The following is a 9,551-nucleotide window of genomic DNA, read 5'->3' as shown; positions in this document are numbered from 1 at the left end:
TGCTGTTCTTACCTTCCCTCCCTGCAATAGCCACATTGAGCTGCTCTTGTCTCCTGTCACCCAGGGATGCTTACTTTGTCCCTTTTGCCTCTCCAGCTCCTCCAGGGTTAAGGGAGCCACTGTTGTGCTAACTCCCTATCTTGGTGAGAACAACTCCACCCACCCACTTATATATTAGAAAACATTTATTGGACACTTCTTCTGTATCAGGTCCTGTGCCAGGCATTGGAATATAAACAAGGTAAAAATATGAAAGATGCCATCCTGCTCTCAGAATGCCCACAGCCTGGTAGGGAGCCAGGATCACAGATCAAGGATAGAAAGTGGGTCAGTCACTCCTCACTGCAAGCTCTTTGGATGAAATCCCTTTGCTGCTCCTGCCTTCCTCCCAAACAGCATGCCATGCCCAACCCCTCGCTCCCTGCACGCTAGCCCCCTGGCCTTTCCCCAGTTCCTTGGACATATGCTGAGTGATGGAGGTAAGAGAAAATATTTTAATTTTAGAGATTAACTGAAGCTCAGAGAGGTTAGATAATGCCCCTCAAATCACTCACTTGGGTGATATTAAAGAAGGATTGAAACTTGGGCCATCTGCACAGCAGAAATGGCTGATTAACAGCCCTTCCCCTGTCTGTATCATTCTCTCCTTCTTGGATAACAGAAGCTTGAGTTTTAGCTAGTTACTCTGCCTCCTGCTTCTCTGGGTAATGAGACATAAATCAAAGCGCTGCATAGTTCTCCAAAGGACACAGGCACACACTTCTTACCTCTCTTCTACCATCCTGCTAGTTGGAACAGACGGGACAGCTAGGACCACAGGGTGGGGCCACACTGAAGGGGTGGCAGAGCAATGAGTTGGGAAAAGCCTGGGTCCCCTATAGCTTTGCCAAGTTGTCCTAGATCAGGGATAGGCAAACTGTGGCTTGCAAGCCACATGCGGCTCTTTGGGTACGTTCTGTCTCAAAAGTTTGCCAACCCCTGGAAGAGCCAATCCTGTTCCTCACAACAATTTAAAAATTATTTGAGAGCCATAAATATATTTTTACATAATCACCATTATGTGAACAATATCCTTTAAACTTTTTATAAATGAAACTATGATAGTTTTATTTTCAATTTTACTTCAGAGCCACATGTACGTACCCAAAGAGCCGCAGGTGGTTCATGAGCCAGTTTGCTGACCCCGGCGGCTCTTCTGTCTCAAAAGTTTGCTGACCCCTGATCTACAGTGCCTGCCTTTGGACTTCTACATGACAAAGAAACAAATGTCTATCTTTTTAAAACCTCTGTTATTATTATTATTATTATTATTATTATTATTATTATTATTTACTCTTATTTGCAGCCAGGATCAACTTCATGAGTGTGAATTTGTGGCCTGGGTTTTCCTACTTAGAAGAACCCTGCATTTGCTTTGCTTTGCTGCTGTCACCAGCTTGAAATTCTTAATGATATTGGAACAAGGGGCTCTGTGTTTTCAGTTTGAAGTGGGTCCTGACAATTATGTAGCCAGTTATGTTTGCAGCTAACCTAATCTGAAACGAGACAGTCAACTTCGAAGCCCACTTTCTTTCTACTTTCTGGTCAGCCATTCTCCTAGTTATCCAGTTCTAAGATCAATCTTTTGTGTCCGAAGTGTAGGAGACTTAGGTTATTTTGACCTCTTAGTGTCCATTGGTTATTCTGTTAGAAGGACCCCAAATTTCCTTTGAATTCATGGGATTGGAAGGAGTGACCCCACCCCAGCTCCAGGGTTGGACATTTGAAATAGGCCCGAGACAATCAGTGTTTCCTAACAAATGGTCATGGGCACTGATTCAGGATGGGGACAGTGACCCACTTCTAGCCGATGACAACCAGATCCAGAATTTTTGTTTCATCTGTAGGAAAAAGGAGGTCCACTAGGATGCAGAGAAGCTAAGCCTGAAGGACACCGCTGGAGCTCCTGGATTGAGTTTTGCCTCAGCCACCCCCAGGCTTTCCAGTTACTGGAGCCAGTAAAATCCACTACCAGCACCACCATCTTTTTCTTAAAAGCCAGTTGAACTGTATTTTCTGTCAGTTGCAATGGCAAAAGCCCTAATTGATCCATAACATTTTCACAAACACAGGTAAACCTTCACAATAATACCTTAATGAAAATATTAACAGGACTATTATCTTTGCAGGGTTTTGATGTTTTGTTTTGTTTTCTGGGCCACTTTAACAAGCAAATAATATTTGGGGAAATTATCAAGATAATTTCCCTCCTCCTAGGGCCTGGGCAGGTAAGAGACTAACTAGACTGTTCTTCATGCCTCCATATCACAGGGTCATAAAGAATCTGTTTAGCTATAGTACACTTTTAGGTCTTTAAGAAGTATACTTAGAGGTACACTGGATAAAAGAAAACTGCAATGAACAGTGTAAAAATTCTCTATCAATTTTATTAAACAACCATTTCTGCCATCATTGGGAGAATAGGAAAGTAAAAAATGCTATAATTTTGACTTCTCTAAAATGTTTAACCTCAAGTTGGTATTATTCACAGGGCTGGTACGATTCAATCTCTTTTTTGTGTGTGATAAAATATAAATAATACAAAGAATATACACATAACATAAAATTTACCATTTTATCAATTTTTTTTAAACTTTATTGGGGAACAGTGTGTTTTTCTCAGGACCCATCAGCTCCAACTCAAGTTGTTGTTCTTCAGTCTTAGTCGTGGAGGGCACAGCTCAGCTCCAAGTCCAGTTGCCATTTTCAATCTAGTTGCGGGAGGCACAGCCCACCATCCCATGTAGAAGTCGAATCAGCAACCTTGTTGTTAGAAGCACGTGCTCTAACCATCTGAGCCATCTGACTGCCCCCATTTTAACAATTTTAAGTGTACATTTCAATGACATTAAATACATTCACAGTGTTTATAAACATCGCCATTATCTGTTTCCAGAACTTTTTCAGCACCCTAAACAGAATTCAATCTTTTATACTCTAATATTTTAAAATTACAACAAAGAACACTGATGCAAAGATGAATTTGATCCAGTGGGGGAACTTTTCTATCTTAATAGATTGACTCCTTCTTAAATGTTATAATAGCGAACATGTATATTCATGCCAGTACTCTGGAAGCATTCACATAAGTAGGCAAAGGATTTTCCGATGTTAATGACCTAAAATGAGTCCTAGAACTAGAATGTTAATCTATCTTGTTCCTAAGTTTTTACTCCTTATACTATATTACTACTGTCTTGCCCAATGGGTTAATAAAAATTGTATTAAAGCTTATACGTATAAGATGTACCCTGTATCCATATCACCTATCATAAAATGGTTATTTGAAAGTGAATCTCTGTGGGATCAAAATTGTAAACTTTAATATCTTTGCTCTAGTTATAGTTCAAAGAACATCATGTTTTCAAGTTTTCCCACTTACAAATATAAAGAGACCGATACAATAAATATACGAATATCTTGCTTATTTGAGAGGCTGGCAAAATAGAAATGAAAAGATATAACATGCAAAGTCTTTTTTCTATTAATCCATGGCTTAAAAGCCTTTGAACTAACTTGATCAGTGGTTGGTATTGTGTGAAACGGTGACCCCCAAACAGTCTGTCAGTTCCCTGGCATGCCATTTTTCAACAGCATGCTGTAATTATAATGGACTTTATTGACATAATAAATATGAGAGCACAGGTGGTATCCATTTCCAGTTGTTTAATTGAAGAAATGAAAGATCTTGTAATATGGAGTTGACACAGAGAATTTGTCAAGCCACAATAAAATTTTGCAATAGCTGTGACCTTGGGGTCATGAAATGACTGATCAAGAGGAAAAAAATTTTTATGATATAGAAGTGACTCTATTGACTTATTTTCTTCTTAGCTGTAATGCCAAAGGTGAGAGTAAACGGCTTCCTACCACCGCCTATGCTAACGCTGAGTGGGAAAATGTATACAAATACTGTCTGAAATCATAAGCTATCATTAAATAATAAAATTTGGCCAACTTTTATTTTTAAGAATACTGAAAAAAAAAAAGTGAAGGGTCCTGGAATTCTACCACCTAGCCTTTTGAAGCAAATGTCAGCATGCATAAACTAAAACATGAAGAAAAAACATTAGTGCTTTTCTTCAAAACAGTGACTGAGGCCATGTTACAGATGATTTCTTCTCAAGAAGTAAATATCAAAATAACATTTAACTGAGGGGGCAAAGCATAAAACGTTGTGTAAATTCCAAGGATCTTAAAAAAAAAATAAGCTGACTGCTTTAGATCAGCCAACTGGAACATAACTTTGTGCTTTTTATGTAATCTATCATTCATTGCCTCCCCATTATAGCTATGGTAGGAATTAAGTGATATGTGGCAAAGAAGCCTTTTGGTTGCTGTGTGTTTTTAAAGGGAATTCATGCTGGGAAAACTCAAATTTAAACCCATTAAAGATGTGTTATCCATGGGTACCTTTTCTCTCCCCCTCCTCCATAAACCAGAACGTTTAGGATGGTTATAGAAATTTCTAAAAGTTCTCTGCAGACGAAGTGTTGAGTTTTTCAGTGCCAAGAAGTTCACAGTTGCATAGTTTATTGTTTCGACAGGAATGATGAATAAAGTTGAGGCTCATTTAAAAATATATAATAACTCTATGAGATATAATTTTTTTTTTAGAAATTTTATTGGGGAATACTGTGTTCTTTCAGGACCCATCAGCTCCGAGTCAAGTAGTTATTTCAATCTAGTTGTGGAGGGCGCAGCTCTTTGGCCCATGTGGGAATAGAACTGGCAACCTTGTTGTTCAGAGCACGTGTTCTAACCAACTGAGCTACCCAGCCGCCCCTATGAGATATAATTCTTAAAGTATAAAATTGAATGGTTTTTAGTATATTCACAGAGTTGTACAACCATCAACCCCCCTAAAAAAACCCCATACCCATGCAGCAGTCACTCCCCATTTCCCCCGACCCACCACCCTAGACAACCACTCAACTGCTTTCTGTCTCTATGGATTTGCCTATTCTGGCCATTTCATATTAATGCAATCATACAATATGAGGCCTTTTGTGACTAGCTGCTTTCACTTAGCATCATATTTTCAAGGTTTCTTCATGCTGTAACTAACATGTGTCAGTCCTTTATTTAGACTTTTTATGGCCAAATAATATTCCATTATGTGGGTAGACCACTTGAACTATTTCTAAGTATATCCATCCATCAGGTTAGGGACGTTTGTGTTGTTTCTACTTTTGGGTGATTATGAATTATGAGCATTCCTGTCCAACTTTTTGTGTGGACATATGTTTTCAATTCCCTTGGAGAAATACCTAGAAGTGGGGTTGCTGGGTCATCCAGTAACTATATTTAACTGTTTGAGGAACTGCCAGACTCTGTTCACAGCGGCTGCGCCATTTTACATCCCTACCAGGGCTCTGATTTCCCAGAATTCCCTGAATCCCCGCCAACACTTGTTATTGTCTGTCTTTAATTATAGCCATCCTTTTGGGTATAAAGTGGCATCTCACTGCTGAAGCTCCCTTTTCAATATGAATTATTCCATTGTCTTTGAACTAAATGTTTCTTCTCCATTTCCCCATATTACTTCCTAGCCCTTCCCATAACTCCCATTGCTAATTTTAGGGTTATGCTTATTTTAACACCTCATAAAGCCCAATTTCCCCCCATAAAGCCCTATAACCTAAACCACCTTGAAGGTAGTCACTGTTCCTTCAGGGCTTTCACTCTGATTGTGGCACCTTGTTGGACCTTTCAGTACTTAGTGGCATTTCTAGGCCCCCACCTCATTTAAGCAGTTCAATCTTGAATTTTAAGCATTCGCTAAGGAGCATATTCCCATTAAGTATTTACAATGCTTAGCATATGGATGAAGCTTTATATTGAATTTTTTATTTGTAATAAAAATGAATACTTTCTGTACCCTCATATTTTAATAGCCTACTCAAAGTAAGAAAAAGTTATTTGCAAATACAAGGTGATATCCATGATTGGTCTTCCACCTTCTTAAAGTGACTAATTCTAAGTGTGAAAAGATTGACATGGCAACTTTGATGGAGGTCGGCTTAGTTACGACACCCTGCAGTCAATTCATGCCTTTAATGGATTCGGAAACTTTACTTAGGATGTCTGAAATGGTGGAGTGTAAAAAATGATACATCTTCTCACAATTTAGTAGATTCAAGAAATGTTAAAAAGCTGTAGAGATGAGAACAGTGATGTCCACTAAAGTACAGTGTGAGATTGTCTATGATTCACTTATATGAATTTCAAAACTAAGCACGACTAATTCATGGCTTGAGAAGTCAGGATGGTGGTTACCAGGTGGGGAGGGTGTTGGGAGAGGAAGAGGTATGAGGGGGATTCTGGGGTGCTGGTTACCTTCTGTTTCTTGGGTGGTGAATTGTCCCCTTTGTGAAAATTGATTAAGTTGCACACTTATAATTGATGTACTTTTATTTATGTATGTTACATTCAATAGGTTTTTAAATGGAAAAACATTGGGTATAAGAATCTTTGCCAGTCTTTTACAGAAAGGTCATGTGAGAATTGTCTAGCTAACAGAATTTTTAAAATAAATTTTATTTTGTAGAACAGTTTTAGATTCACAGAAAAACTAAGAAGCTTGATCAGTGAGTTCCTTATACTCCACACCCAGTTTCCCCATTATTAATAGCTTACATTAGATGGTACATTTGTTACAATTAATAAACCTATATTGATACATTATTATCAACAAAAGTCCATACTGTATTTAATTTCCTTACTTTTCCACAAGTGTCCTTTTTCTATCCCAGGGTCCCATCCAGGACCTGCCATTACATTTAGTTGTCCATCTCCTTAGGCTCTTCTTGGCTGTAACTATCTCTCAGACTTCTTTGACAATCTGGAGAGTTTTGAAAAGGGCTGGTCAGGCATTTTGTAGAATGTCCCTTAATTGGGATTTGTCTCACGCTTTTCTCATGGTTATAGGTTTTGGGGAGGCCTAATAGTATTTGATAAAACTTTCTTGAAGATGTTATCGTGTTCTTGAATGGCCCTGTACAAAGAACTATGTGATAAATTCCTTTTTTTCAATCCCATGGGAAAATAAATAAGACTGTCTCTGTAGATTAACTTGTATGTTCTCTTTGTTGGAAGATCAAAACTATATCATCCGATGTGTTTTCCTTTGTGATTCAGCTGCCAAAAAAAAACCCCCAACCCAAATTTTCTCATCTGGGATGCCTGCACACATGTATTCCCTTTGCTGTTTGTATATGGTGGCTCATTTTTTGCTTTCCCAATCATTTTATTGTGCATTATGAATAACTTGTGAAACACCTATATTTACTTCTTAGGACCGCCATAACAAATTACCACAAACTGGGAGGCTTCAAACAACAGAAATTTTTTCTCTCACAGTTTTGGAGGCTAGAAGTCTGAAATCCAGGTGTTGGCAGGGTTGGTTCCTTCTGGGAGCTCTGAGGGGGAATTTTTCCACGCCTCTCTCCTAGCTTCTGGTGGCTGTCAGCAATCCTTGGTGGTCTTTGGCTTGTAGACATGTCACTTCAATCTCTACTCCATGGTCACTTGGCCTCCTCCCTGCGTGTCTCTGTGTGTCCTCTCCTCTGCTTATAAGGACACCAGCCATTAGATGTAGGGTTCGCCCTAATCCAGTATGACTTCCTCTTAACTAATTACATCTGCAAAGACCCTATTTCCAAAAAAGATCATATTCTGAGGTTCCAGGTGGACATGAACTTGGCAGGACACAATTCAACACAGTGTAGTACTTCACATCATTTTGGAGATAGGTGAGTATAAATGAAAAGAATATTTGTCAGGGCGGCCATTCAGCTCAGTTGGTTAGAGCACAGTGCTCATAACACCAAGGTTGCCGGTTTGATTCCCACATGGGGCACTGAGCTGCGCCCTCCACAACTAGGCTGAAACAACTACTGACTGGGAGCTGAGGGGTCCTGGAAAACCACACTGTTCCCCAATTTAAAAAAATTTAAAAAAATAAAAAAGAATATTTGTCACCCCTTACTAATCTATTGATTCATCAGAGTTATCAGGGTTTTCATAAATGTGTCAATAGTCTTAGAAGAAGAAAAAAATTGCCACATAAAACTTTCTAGTTGACTCTGGTTTTTAGCAATCCATTGAGATTTAAAAAAATAATAAAGTGATGTGAAAAGTGTTAGAAAAACCAATACAAGGTAAAGAATTTCCCACTTAGTGACCTGTGGATGTCCCCTGCATGGAAATTGGTGACACTCATAGAACACTACTGAGACTGCGGGGCTCTGCGTGGCTGTTTCCATCTGAGCTCTAAGAAGGAAGGTGGAAGGTTACATGGACACTCCCTGGAAACTTGTGACAATGGTCTGCTTCTTTTTTGTAATAGAATCGCTGGTTAACTTAGGGGAAATTGAGTTGGAAAAAGGAGAACAGCAAAGCCATTTCAACCTGTTTTTATACTCTGCCCAGGCAAAGATACCATGAAGCAAGAATATCAGTTACAATATTATGCAACTAATTTTAATAATGGTTATCCATGATAGGTGGCCTTTCATATTTTTCCAACCATTATTTTATAGGAATGGCTGCACTATGACCCTTATGAGTTAAAAAAAGGGAGGGGCATTCATATTTATTTTCACTTTACATGTCATTTTAAGGTCTAGAGAAGCTGAGTAACTCTTCTAAGATCACATAGCAAATTAAGTTAAGGGCTAGAACTATTGTAGAAAGAAGCCCAATACTACAAGTCTACTGATCTCCCCATCATGGAGTGCAGCAGCCTCTCTGAACCCTAAGTAAATAGAATGCCCTCTCCCCTTTTTTTGCAACTTTGCCACAGATTAGAGGTGGATATTCATGATGATTGAATGACTCACTCAGCAAACACCAGCTACGTGAAAGGGACTACATTAGCAATGGAAGGATTCTGAGATAAATGAACAAGCATTCAAAAAGCTTTGCTCTAGAAGAGACCAACATATACACACATAAATCTACTGCATTTTCCCACAGGGTTTGTACCTGCGTATTCATCTGTGTCCCACTGGATCTGTCCAAACCTTTTATTTGACAGATAGGGAAAATGAAGCTCAGAGAGCTTTGTTTGACCGACATAGCTAATTAGTGGCAAAGCTGAGATGCTGACCAGACAGCCTGGCTTTTAGTTTCTATGATTCGTGCTAGCTCCTTCTAACCCCATTTATGTTCTCATTTTAGACAACTGAGCGATAAAACTGCTAAGATTGGAGAGCTCTGCTTAATGTGTACTAAAAATAAGCACATTGAGAAATATCTATTGTCCTTCTCTCAGAGTGGTAACTTTGAAAATCAAAACATGTTTTGTAATTGAGGTTTATTCCGGCTTCCTTTAGCATTCCCCAAATATATCGACACTATAGATAGGCTATCGTGCACTGAATAAATTCCTAAACATGCAAATAAACCTAATAAAGTACAAAGCCTGGGATTTGGACCCAGAAGGAGGGAAAGCATAGTGCTGTTTTTGGAAGTCTCTGTTTTTCCCAAACATCCATTTTTTTTTTTTT

General features: G+C 38.8%; 1 protein-coding gene across 1 annotated transcript in view; it reads left to right on the top strand.

Moving 5' to 3' along the window:
• The first annotated feature begins 406 nt into the window (after positions 1 to 406).
• The window catches only part of MEIOB (meiosis specific with OB-fold), a 42,085-nt gene continuing 32,940 nt past the window's right edge, over positions 407 to 9,551 (top strand). Inside the window, exons 1-2 of the mRNA XM_019648745.1 lie at positions 407 to 479; positions 1,887 to 2,111. The gene's annotated coding sequence lies outside the window, so the exon portion shown is untranslated. The remainder of the gene's footprint in view (positions 480 to 1,886; positions 2,112 to 9,551) is intronic.

The sequence above is a fragment of the Hipposideros armiger genome, unplaced genomic scaffold, assembly GCF_001890085.2.
Source record: "Hipposideros armiger isolate ML-2016 unplaced genomic scaffold, ASM189008v1 scaffold_126, whole genome shotgun sequence".
Taxonomy (NCBI): Eukaryota; Metazoa; Chordata; class Mammalia; order Chiroptera; family Hipposideridae; genus Hipposideros; species Hipposideros armiger.
The sequence above is the reverse complement of the archived record's forward strand: the minus strand, read 5'-3'. Positions and strand labels throughout refer to the sequence as shown.